This window comes from Triticum urartu, chromosome 3A, assembly GCF_056163025.1.
Source record: "Triticum urartu cultivar PI428250 chromosome 3A, HENAU_Tu73, whole genome shotgun sequence".
In the NCBI taxonomy this organism is placed as follows: domain Eukaryota; kingdom Viridiplantae; phylum Streptophyta; class Magnoliopsida; order Poales; family Poaceae; genus Triticum; species Triticum urartu.
In genome coordinates, this window is record NC_141875.1 from 58920668 (window position 1) to 58932619 (window position 11952).

Here is an 11952-nt window from a genome sequence, read left to right on the forward strand (position 1 = left end):
ACAAATGCCTCTTTAGAACTGACAAACTCCTCTGTGCTGGTTTTTTAGGTCTAAATTTATTTTTCTTTTCTAAACCATCTTGATCCAGAATAATAACAATAGCTTGTGAAACTTGTTTGTCTCAGCACTTAGCCAATTCTATTTCTGGCAACCTTCGAATATCTTTAGACATGGCGGCTTATCACGCCGACTCACTTTTCCTTTATATGTCATTAGCCCTTACATAAGCCGCCATTACTCGTCTGCACTATCATCATTTAACCTGTAACTCCATCAATGATTTGAACCGGCATATTACTTTCTTTTCAGTTTGCCCTTTTTTCATCATGCCTTCAAAAGCGCCAACAGTCTGCAACTGGGTTCCTTCCACAGTCACTGAGGACAACTTGAAAGATTTTGTCACGATCGGATATTTGTCGGCGAAGACAATTATGTCCTATCGTGCTCCTGACCCGACCAAAGAACGACCTTGATACGTCTCCGTCGTATCTATAATTTTTGATTGTTCCATGCCAATATTCTACAACTTTCATATACTTTTGGCAACTTTTTATACTATTTTTGGGACTAACATATTGATCCAGTGCCCAGTGTCAGTTCCTTTTTGTTGCATGTTTTTTGTTTCGCAGAATATCCATATCAAACGAAGTCCAAACGGAATAAAAACTGACGGAGATTTTTTTTGGAATATATATGATTTTTGGGAAGAAAAATCCACGCAAGACGATGGTCGAGGGGCCCACGAGGTAGGGGGGCGCGCCCCAGGGAGGCAGGCGCGCCCCTGACCCTCGTGGCCACCCCGTAAGTCGGTTGATGCCCTTCTTTCGCCGCAAGAAAGCTAATTTCCGGATAGAGATCGTGTCAAAATTTCAGCCCAATCGGAGTTACGGATCTCTGGGAATATAAGAAATGGTGAAAGGGAAGAATCTGAGAACGCAGAAACAAAGAGAGACAGAGAGACAGATCCAATCTCGGAGGGGCTCTCGCCCCTCCCGTGCCATGGAGGCCATGGGCCAGAGGGGAAACCCTTCTCCCATCTAGGCAGGAGGTCAAGGAAGAAGAAGGAGGGGGGCTCTCTCCCCCTCGCTTCCGGTGGCACCGGAGTGCCATCGGGGGCCATCATCATCACCGCGATCTACACCAACATCTCCGCCATCTTCACCAACATCTCCATCACCTTCCCCCCTCTATCTACAGCGGTCCACTCTCCCGCAACCCGCTGTACCCGCTACTTGAACATGGTGCTTTATGCTTCATATTATTATCCAATGATGTTTTGCCATCCTATGATGTCTGAGTAGATTTTCGTTGTCCTATCGGTGGTTGATGAATTGCTATCAGTCTAGTAAGGTAGTCAATTGCTTAGGGGCAATTTCGCAAATCCTACCACCACTTTTCCACACTCTCTATATTTACTTTATTGTTTCTTTATCTAAACAGCCCCTACTTTTTATTTACATACCCTTTATTATCTTGCAAACCTATCCAACAACACCTACAAAGTACTTCTAGTTTCATACGTGTTCTAGGTAAAGTGAACGTCAAGCGTGCGTAGAGTTGTATCGGTGGTCGATAGAACTTGAGGGAATATTTGTTCTACCTTTAGCTCCTCGTTGGGTTCGACACTCTTACTTATCGAAAACTGTTGCGATCCCCTATACCTGTGGGTTATCAAGACCTTTTTCTGGCGCCGTTGCCGGGGAGCATTAACCTCGTGTGTGCTTGTTTGCTTTATCACTAAGTAATTTTTATTTGCTGTTCTTAGTTGTTCTTTATCTTTAGTTATGGGTAGGAAACGCAAAATACCAAAAAAATTAGTTGTACCCACTAAACCAATGGTTGAAGAACCACTCAAAATCAATCACACTGCTGAAGCCTATTACTTGGATCATCTTCGATCCCTATGTGCTCGTGCTGAAACCCCAACTAGCTTAGTTGAGGGAAAATCTTTAGATGAGCATGCTTGTTATGTGCGACACCGAATATCTGAAAAAGGGAAAACTTTACGGGATCAAATTCATCGTTTGCAATGCTATGCTTGGAATTTATGTGAAATATATGATTATACTTGTTGTTCTGAAGACCCTAAGAAACACCTTCCCTACCAATGTTTGTTTAGTGATAATGGAATCGTATCCTCTTATGCTAAGGGTGTTTATAGTTACTATGATGTTCAACAAATTGAAGAATTTGTTGCTTTATAGGGTGCTTACGAAATTGCTTCTTTGATTGAAAAGTATGACACTACTCTTTACAAATCTGAAAATGTTGCCATACTTAAATATTCCTATGATAATTATACTTCTAATGCCTATGTTGAACCATATATTGACTACTACTCCGCTGTCCAAGAAGAGACTAATATTTTGCAGGAGTCTATGGAAGAAGAAATTGATGAAACTGTGAGCTCATTGGATGAAAAAGATGAGGAGGAGAGCGAAGAACAAAAGGAGAAGAGCGGATTAGCTACCCGTGCCCACCTTCTAATGAGAGTAACTCTTCAACTCATACATTGTTTAATTTCCCTTCGTGCTTACCGGAGGATGATTGCTATGATGATTGTTATGATCCCGTTGATTCTTTTGAAATATCCCTTTTTGATGATGCTTGCTATGCTTGTGGCCAAGATGCCAATATGAATTATGCTTATGGAGATTAACTTGCTATGGTTCCTTATGTTAAACATGAAATTGTTGCTATTGCACCCACGCATGATAGTCCTATTATCTTTTTGAATTCTCCCGACTACACTATATCGGAGAAGTTTGCCCTTATTAAGGATTATATTGATGGGTTGCCTTTTACCGTTACACATGATGATTTAATGAATATAATATGCATGTGCTTGCTGCTCCTACTTGCAATTATTATGAGAGAGGAACTATATCTCCAGCTCTCTATGTTTCCAATACAACAAAATTGCAAGAAACTGTTTATACTATGCATTGGCCTTTACTGTGTGTGCATGAATTATTCTTTTATGACATGAAGATGCATAGGAAGAGAGTTAGACTTCGTTGTTGCATGATATATGTTACTTTGTTCTCACCACTAAATTACAAATCATTGTTAATTAAAATTGGCTTTGATATACCTTGGGATCCGGGCGGATCCATTACTTGAGCACTATATGCCTAGCTTAATGGCTTTAAAGAAAGCGCTGCCAGGGAGACAACCTGGAAGTTTTAGAGAGTCATTTATTTCTGTTGTGTGCTTTTATAAAGTTTAAATATAAAAATAATGTGACAAGGTTTGCCTTTAGGATGTTTACATTTGCTTGATGGTTTGTACGGTGCAGGACAGAAACTTTGGCTGTAGTGCGCGATTTTACATTTTTAGCTGGAACGTCAAATGGTTCTGATTCTTTTTGCACCGTATTCCTATACAATTTTTTTATTTTTCCTAATTTTTGTAGAATGTTTCAAGTATCATAAGTATGGTGAATGTTCAGATTATTACAGACTGTTCTGTTTTTGACAGATTCTGTTTTTGATGCATAGTTTGCTTGTTTTGATGAAACTATTGATTCATATCAGTGGATTAAGCCATGAAAAAGTTATATTACAGTAGACACAATGAAAAAACAAAATATGAATTGGTTTGCAACAGTACTTAAAGTAGTGATTTGCTTTATTATACTAACGGATCTTACCGAGTTTTCTGTTGAAGTTTTGTGTGGATGAAGTGTTCGATGATCGAGAAGGTCTCGATGTGAGAAGAAGGAAGAGAGGCAAGAGCTCACGCTTGGGGATGCCCGAGGCACCCCAAGTAAACATTCAAGGAGACTCAAGCGTCTAAGCTTGGGTATGCCCCGGAAGGCATCCCCTCTTTCTTCAACAAGTATCGGTATGTTTTCAAATTCGTTTCGTTCATGCGATATGTGCAATCTTGGAGCGTCTTTTGCATTCAGTTTTCATTTTTATTTTATGCACCATGCTGGTATGAGATAGTCCTTGGTTGATTTATAGAATGCTCTATGTACTTCACTTATATCTTTTGAGTATGGCTTTATAGAATACTTCATGTGCTTCACCTATATCATTTGAAGTTTGGATTGCTTGTTTCTCTTTACATAGAAAACCGCCATTTGTAGAATGCTCTTTTGCTTCACTTAGATTTGTTAGAGCACGGGCATATCTTTTGTAGAAAGAATTAAACTCTCTTGCTTCACTTATATCTATTTAGAGAGATGACATGAATTGGTCATTCACATGGTTAGTCATAAAATCCTACATAAAACTTGTAGATCACTGAATATGATGTGTTTCATTCCTTGCAATAGTTTTGCGATATAAAGATGGTGATATTAGAGTCATGCTAGTGGGTAGTTGTGAATTGTAGAAATACTTGTGTTGAGGTTTGTGATTCCTGTAGCATGCACGTATGGTGAACCGTTATGTAACGAAGTTGGAGCATGAGGTATTTATTGATTGTCTTCCTTATAAGTGGCGGTCGGGGACGAGAGATGGTCTTTTCCTACCAATCTATCCCCCCAGGAGCATGCGCGTAGTACTTTGTTTCGATGACTAATAGATTTTTGCAATAAGTATGTGAGTTCTTTATGACTAATGTTGAGTCCGTGGATTATACGCACTCTCACCCTTCCACCATTGCTAGCCTCTCTAGTACCGCGCAACTTTCGCCAGTACCATAAACCCACCTTATATCTTCCTCAAAACAGCCACCATACCTATCTATTATGGCATTTCCATAGCCATTCCGAGTATATTTCCATGCAACTTTCATCATCATCATATACATGACTTGAGCATTCATTGTCATATTGCTTTGCATGATCATAAGATAGCTAGCATGATGTTTTCATGGCTTGTCCGTTTTTTTATGTCATTGCTACGCTAGATCATTGCACATCCCGGTACACCGCCGGAGGCATCCATATAGAGTCATACTTTGTTCTAGACACTGAGTTGTAAGTAAATAAAAGTGTGATGATCATCATTATTAGAGCATTGCCCCAGTGAGGAAAGGATGATGGAGACTATGATTCCCCCCATAAGTCGGGATGAGACTCCGGACTTTACAAAAAAAATAAAAGAGGCCAAAGAAGCCCAAATAAAAAAAGAGGCCAAAGAAGCCCACCAAAAAAACAAAAAAAAACAAAAAAAATGAATGAGAGAAAAAGAGAGAAGGGGCAGTGCTACTATCCTTTTTCCACACTTGTGCTTTAAAGTAGCACCATGTTCTTCATATAGAGAGTCTCTTGAGTTATCACTTTCATATACTAGTGGGAATTTTTCATTATAGAACTTGGCTTGTATATTCCGATGATGGGCTTCCTCAAATGCCTGAGGTCTTCATGAGCAAGCAAGTTGGATGCACACCCACTTAGTTTCAGTTAGAGCTTTTATACACTTATAGCTCTAGTGCATCCGTTGCATGGCAATCCCTACTCACTCACATTGATATCTATTGATGGGCATCTCCATAGCCCGTTGATACGCCTAGTTGATGTGTGACTATCTTCTCCTTTTTGTCTTCTCCACCATCATATTCTATTCCACCTATAGTGCTATGTCCATGGCTCACGCTCATGTATTGCGTGAAAGTTGAAAAGGTTTGAGAACGTCAAAAGTATGAAACAATTCCTTGGCTTGTCATCGGGGTTGTGCATGATGTGGATATTTTGTGTGGTGAAGATGGAGCATAGCCAGACTATATGATTTTGTAGGGATAACTTTCTTTGGCCATGTTATTTTGAAAAGACATGATTGCTTTATTAGTAGGCTTGAAGTATTATTGTTTTTATGTCAAATGATAGACTATTGCTTTGAATCACTCGTGTCTTAATATTCATGCCATGATTAGACATATGATCAAGATTATGCTAGGTAGCATTCCACATCAAAAATTATCTTTTTTATCATTTACCTACTCGAGGACGAGCAGGAATTAAGCTTGTGGATGCTGATACGTCTCCATCGTATCTATAATTTTTGATTGTTCCATGCCAATATTCTACAACTTTCATATACTTTTGGCAACTTTTTATACTATTTTTGGGACTAACATATTGATCTAGTGCCCAGTGCCAGTTCCTGTTTGTTGCATGTTTTTTGTTTCGCAGAATATCCATATCAAATGAAGTCCAATAGGAATAAAAACTGACGGAGATTTTTTTTGGAATATATATGATTTTTGGGAAGAAAAATCCACGCGAGACGATGCTCAAGGGGGCCACGAGGTAGGGGGCGCGCCCCAGGGAGGCAGGCGCGCCCCTGACCCTCGTGGCCACCCCGTAAGTCGGTTGATGCCCTTCTTTCGCCGCAAGAAAGCTAATTTCCGGATAGAGATCGTGTCAAAATTTCAGCCCAATTGGAGTTACGGATCTCCGGGAATATAAGAAACGGTGAAAGGGAAGAATCTGAGAACGCAAAAACAGAGAGACATATCCAATCTCGGAGGGGCTCTCACCCCTCCCGTGCCATGGACGCCATGGACCAGAGGGGAAACCCTTCTCCCATCTAGGGAGGAGGTCAAGGAAGAAGAAGAAGGAGGGGGGCTCTCCCCCCTCGCTTCCGGTGGCACCGGAGTGCCACCAGGGGCCATCATCATCACCGCGATCTACACCAACACCTCCGCCATCTTCACCAACATCTCCATCACCTTCCCCCTCTATCTACAGCGGTCCACTCTCCCACAACCCGCTGTACCCTCTACTTGAACATGGTGCTTTATACTTCATATTATTATCCAATGATGTGTTGCCATCCTATGATGTCTGAGTAGATTTTCGTTGTCCTATCGGTGGTTGAAGAATTGCTATCGGTCTAGTAAGGTAGTCAATTGCTTAGGGGCAATTTCGCAAATCCTACCACCACTTTTCCACACTCGCTATATTTACTTTACTGTTTCTTTATCTAAACAGCCCCTACTTTTTATTTACGTACTCTTTATTATCTTGCAAACCTATCCAACAACACCTACAAAGTACTTCTAGTTTCATACTTGTTCTAGGTAAAGCAAACGTCAAGCGTGCGTAGAGTTGTATCGGTGGTCGATAGAACTTGAGGGAATATTTGTTCTACCTTTAGCTCCTCGTTGGGTTCGACACTCTTACTTATCGAAAACTGTTGTGATCCCCTATACTTGTGGGTTATCAGGCCTCAGCCCAAAGATGGTGAAGTTATCGTTTTTACTGACCACATGAATCGGGGTTTTTCACCACCCGGCTCAAAGTTCTTCAGAGACGTTCTGCATTTTCTCAAGCTTCACCCACAAGATCTTGGACCCAACTCCATATCCAATATCTGCAATTTTCAAGTTCTCTGTGAGGTATATCTTCAAGAAGAACCGATTGTGGAGCTCTTCAGAGAGTACTTTTATTTGAACCGCCGGAATGAATGCACCAACGGCCCTAGCTTGGAACTTGGCGGAATCTCGATTCAGCACCGACAGGGTGCTATCTTTCCTTTAGTAGTCTTACCAAGCCATCCCAAAGATTGGAACCAAACTTGGTTCTATTGCCAAGACATATCACCAGCTGATGAAAAACCCCTGCCGGGTTATCGCGCGGAGCGTCTTGATTCTAAGTTTGTGCTCCCTGACAAGCTTACTGCTGCTGAACGGAAGAAGCTTATCCCATCTATCAAAAGAATTCAAGCCTTATTGGGAAATGGCTTAACTGGAGTTGACCTGATCCGTTGCTGGATCGCATGGCGGGTCATCCCTCTAAGCCGCCGATCCAAGTTGATGTATAAATATGGCGGAGGCCCAGATGATTCTCTGCGTCATAGCTCTGTACAACTAACTGAAGAGGACATTGTTGCAATGTCAACCATCCTCCTGAACGGCAAATACGAGGACTGCAGTAAGGTTGGATTAAACCCCTTCTGCAAACTTAACCCGACACCAGAGGTGAACCCCCTTAACCTCTTTTTTTCTTCAGTAGTTAGATACTTGCATGGCTTTTTAACCTGTTATTTGCTTACAGGCCAAATCTGATTTCTGGAAGGCCAAATATGATCATGAAGCTGCCAAGAAGGCCAGAGCCGCTGCCATAGCCGCCAGGAGAATGACCCGAAAGCCCAAGAAGAAGAAGACTGCATCTGACATGTTCCAGCTGGATGATGTTTCTGAGTCGGAGGTAGCCCTTGACTCCCTTGGCCAGTTTTTTAACAACCTTATTGACACTGACTATTGCCAGGACGACACAGGGGCCAACCAGGCCATAGAAGAAGAGGTAACTATTTCCTCCGACTCAGCCCCTTTGCCAAGACAGAAACTTCGACTGGTAACCCGGAAAGTAAGGTTTTTAGACCCTTTGGATTATTTGAACCCTCATTTTCTTTTGAAAAAGCAACAAGATGAGAGCCGTCGTCAGGCCTGGACTAATGACGACAATGAACCGCCCCCCAACTTACAAAAAACTCCTCGAAAATGCCAGAATGAGGTTTCTTTCACCTTTGTCTTTTGCTTTTATCAATGAATCTATTTACTTACTCTCTTAACTTTATTTTACCTTTGCAGGAGGTTTCTCGCTCTTCTGGCGACTCGTCACAAACTCAGTTTCCGGCTTTCAAGACTGCCCCTGGGTAAGGAAAATCATCTTTCTTCTGCATCTTTAAAACCGCATCATTATACTAACTGTCTCATAAAATATTTCTTAGCGGTCAAGCAAAGTCCAAGAAAGCCAAGGTGACTAAACCGATAGAAGACCCGAAAGATCCTGCACCTGAACCGGTAATACCAACTCCTCCTGATCAATCTGAAGCGCCAGAAGATCCGGGTGTCCATGTTCAATCGGACCCTCCTGATCCGTCAGCTGATGAGACCATTCTTAATCCATCTACCACTGAACCATCTAGCTCAGCTAACCCGCCGACGACTTCTGACAATGATGTCTTAATTACTGGTAGTCGATTCGTTGAGCCGGGCAACCCAACTGTACTGGCCTGGCACGCTGCTAAGCAAGAGCCTTTAGAGAGGCAGAAGGTGCGGTTTGATGTCTCTCATTATGCTCACCTGAACGTTAGTGACGTGCTGTCTGGCTACCTCAATCATTTGCATTCCAGCCGTGATTCAGAAATTGAGATGGTCAAGCAACTGCAGCTGAAATATGAGGTACGTTCGCCGGCTTTCACCATCTTATATATGCTCTGCCAGCCCCCAAGTCTCCGGATTATGATGAACCTGAATGATCTATAGACTTGTGATATAGGTTGATGCTCTGTCTTAGATTTTCCTTAAGTCCAGCCTAAATTTCACCTATAGTCCCCATGGGCCGGCTCAATTTATCACAAATGATCCGGTACTTAACTTCATAACTGTGTTGAATCAGTCAAAACAAATAGTGTGATTCGGCTCAACATGAAAACACTTTCTTAATATCATGCATTAGCCCCCAAGTGCCAAGCGTTGTTCGCATTTTTTAAAAAATTGCTTTGGCAGACATTAGCCCCCAAGTGCCGAGTGGTGTTGCGTTGCAAAGCACTTGGGACTTTCATCATGATAACCTTTATTGAAATACATTTTAACACACCTGTGCATGTTTGCAGACCGCCTTGACCGAATTGGGGTCTCAATTGACTGATGCAAAGACCCGGATGGTGGATCAAGAGGCGGAGATAAAGAATGCCGACTCCAAATTCCAGTTGAGCCTTTCTGAAGCTGAAAAACTGAAGACCAGTTTTGATGCGGAGAAAAAATCCTGGGCCGACGAGAAAACCTTGCTAACACAGTGCGCTGAGACAGCGGAGGCGGCTCTCAAGGAGGTTACCACGGAGCTCACCGGCTTAAAAAACCGTGTGTCCCAGTTGGTCTCTGCAATCTTTGGTGAGTAATTTGCCTTTAGTTACTTACACTCTATTTTTGCCAGAAGTATAAACCACCTTATTAACCTTTTAAAACACCCGCAGGTCCCCGGAGTAACAATTTGAGCCAGAACAGTTTAATAAAACTCAAGGCAGTTTACACCCTGGTGGATCAGCTGTACACTGGAGCTCAACGGGCGCTTGCCATTATATCCCCAACCAACCAAGGACCAAACCTCTTAAGTGACGTCTTGAAGAAATTGTCAATCTTACCCGCCAGATTCCAAGAGGTCAAGCGATCTTGCACAAGAGCCGGAGCCCTAACCGCACTGAGTCATTCCAAAGCCTGGGTGCTGGAACTTGACCCGACGGATGTAGCCAAGGGGTATCCCCCTTTGAAAGAAGATGGGACTCCGTTTGATCAAGACGATTTCGTTGCTTGTGTGAGGGAAGTTCGTCCTCATGCTACCATCCTTGGCGAGGAAACCAACATTGATAAATATCAGCCGGGTTTTGATGTTGAAAATAAGAAGATGGCGAATCCCTCTTATAAAGTGACAGATCTTATCCCACCGGTTCGCCAACACACTTTTGCCCCGGAAATTGACCCGACTGGCCTAATTGACGATGAAGCTGAGTTCATTGCTCTGGACGGCTTTGACTGGTCCAAGCCCAGCTTCCAACCAGTGGAGGGAGGTGAACCGACGAGGGAGGAGTCATAACCGTGTGAATAATCCAGCCTTTAGCTTAAGATCTGCTTAAGAGAGAAAACAATCTAACCTTTTGGGCTATCAATGCCTTGCAATAGGTTAGTTTGAAAACTGCATGTTTTGCCTATGTCGTTGTGCATAGGATGTTGCATATGACTTTTTACCCGTGATGTCAATATATGCATTATATCTGTGATCACATCTACAGTGTTTAAATCTGTTCCTGTATGCAAAAGATGAAAAAATTGTCCTGGCGGTTTATCGCTGGACGGGTCAAAACACCCGATACATAACTATGAAATCATCATAGTGGAAAAAACAGGACCAGATGTAAGATAAACAAGGCTGAAAAACCTTTGATTAACAAAAGACACAGATAAGTCTGTTTATGAACGACAATGTCATACCTATGTTATTTGATTCTGAACTGCCGGCTTATATGACCCGGACAATAAGGTTGACGACCCTAATCTTTGTAGAAGTCAATACCTTGATATGCCTGATGATTGTTATACCTTGGCAACTCATTGTCAAATAACCGAGCCGGTTTAAACTGAAACCATACGTGTAGTTAGATTTGAGACAACAATAAACCAGTAAAACAAAATAGTATGTTTCAAACGATGTAAATCAAGCATTAAGAGTAATTTGGAGGCTTCTGATTCGAATACGATCAGTAAACCGGACCAAAGGGGTTAAGCTAGGATTCGAATACGATCATGTAGCCTCCAGTGGCTTTGGCGTTGCGCCGATCAAGAGGGTACCGACAGCTATGTTCCCTTTGGTTCGAATACAACCTATGTTTGAACAGGAAGCCCTCAAATGACCTTGAGAGGTTTTTAACGACCCTGATTCGAATACGATCCAAGTCGGACCCAAAAGGGGTTAAGCTATGATTCAGATACGATCAAGAAGCCCCCTAGTGAGTTTGGCTTTGCGCCGATCAAGAGGGTTACGACAACTATGTTCTCTTTGGTTAGAATACGACCTATGTTTGAACAGGAAGCCCCCTAGTGACCATGAGGTTTATGGCTAGATTCGAATACGATCATGAGCCGAACCAAAAGGGTTAAGCTAGATTCGAATATGATCAGCCCCCTAATGGTCATTTGAATAATTAGAATAATAAAGATATATGATCATTGAAAATGAAAAAGACAGAGGTCCTGCTTTATTACTTATCATCATATATACAATGTCACAGCATGTAAATTTTGAGAGTCGGTGGCTCAAGTATAGTAAGGCCGAAGATGAGCAATATTCCACGGCCGGTGGGTCTCCTCCTCCGACTTACATGAGTCTTTGTGGTCTCGAACATCGATAAGGTAATATGACCCATTGTTCAAGTTCTTGCTGACCACAAAGGGTCCTTCCCAAGGTGGGGATAGCTTATGTGCATCAGACTGATCCTGGATGAGCCGGAGCACCAGGTCACCTTCTTGAAAGGTTCTGGACCTAACCCGACGGCTGTG